The sequence below is a fragment of the Morone saxatilis genome, unplaced genomic scaffold, assembly GCF_004916995.1.
Source record: "Morone saxatilis isolate NCDOM2014 unplaced genomic scaffold, NCSU_SB_2.0 Contig19, whole genome shotgun sequence".
Lineage (NCBI taxonomy): Eukaryota > Metazoa > Chordata > Actinopteri > Moronidae > Morone > Morone saxatilis.
Genome location: NW_023339751.1, coordinates 20887227 through 20887966, shown reverse-complemented (window position 1 = coordinate 20887966; position 740 = coordinate 20887227). Strand labels below are relative to the sequence as shown.

Genomic DNA, 740 nt, shown 5'->3' with positions numbered 1-740 from the left:
ATTTATCTATTACAGTCCCTATAACACCCAACATCATAGCTATCTAGCATTTTGGGGTTTAAACACCAAGATAAATACAGTGTTTGATACGTATGAGAATTGATATATTACCTTTTTCACTACTTTTTACGTTTACTAATAATCCAAAATAAATACATTTTGTTTCATAAGACACTTGGGCAATTGCAACGAAAGGACAAACTGCTGGTAAACTTAAGGCCCTGTGGGGTCTGGAGGCCCCAGCATAGCAAGGGGAAACAGCAGGGGAGGCGGGGAGGTGGTCTGGGAAACCTCTTCTGCATCTTTCCATTGTTATTTTTATCTCATTCATTCTCACCCGCCCAATCCTCCTCCTTTCTTCAACCTCGTTCTTTCCGTTTTGTTATTTTTTCCCTCTGTGTCTTTTTGTTCATATCACATTCTCTCATATTTATCCCCGGCTGCCAGCTGTGCTGTTTGCCTCTCCCCTCTCACTTTGTTGTTGTTGCGTCCCCCGTTCCTCCATGTTTGAGGTCATTTGACCAGGCGTATATATTCCCCTCTCTCCCCTCCTTCAGAACTCTGTCTCCTTGCCATTTCCTCTTTCCCGTCCGCCAGCTCCCCGTCTTCCTCTTCCTCTGCTACCAAAATGGCCAGGTTCCATGATCCGCTGAGTGTCACCTGGCTGATCTCCAGGTCTATGAATGTCTAGCTCCTCCAAGTCAAGTTGGGTCAAGTCTTCTTCTTGTAGTTTTTTCATT

The 740-nt window shown here is 44.5% G+C and overlaps 1 protein-coding gene across 1 annotated transcript in view; it reads left to right on the top strand.

Moving 5' to 3' along the window:
* epas1b (endothelial PAS domain protein 1b) overlaps positions 1-740 on the top strand; it is a 69123-nt gene that overhangs the window by 8632 nt on the left and 59751 nt on the right. The gene's annotated exons all lie outside the window — the stretch shown is intronic.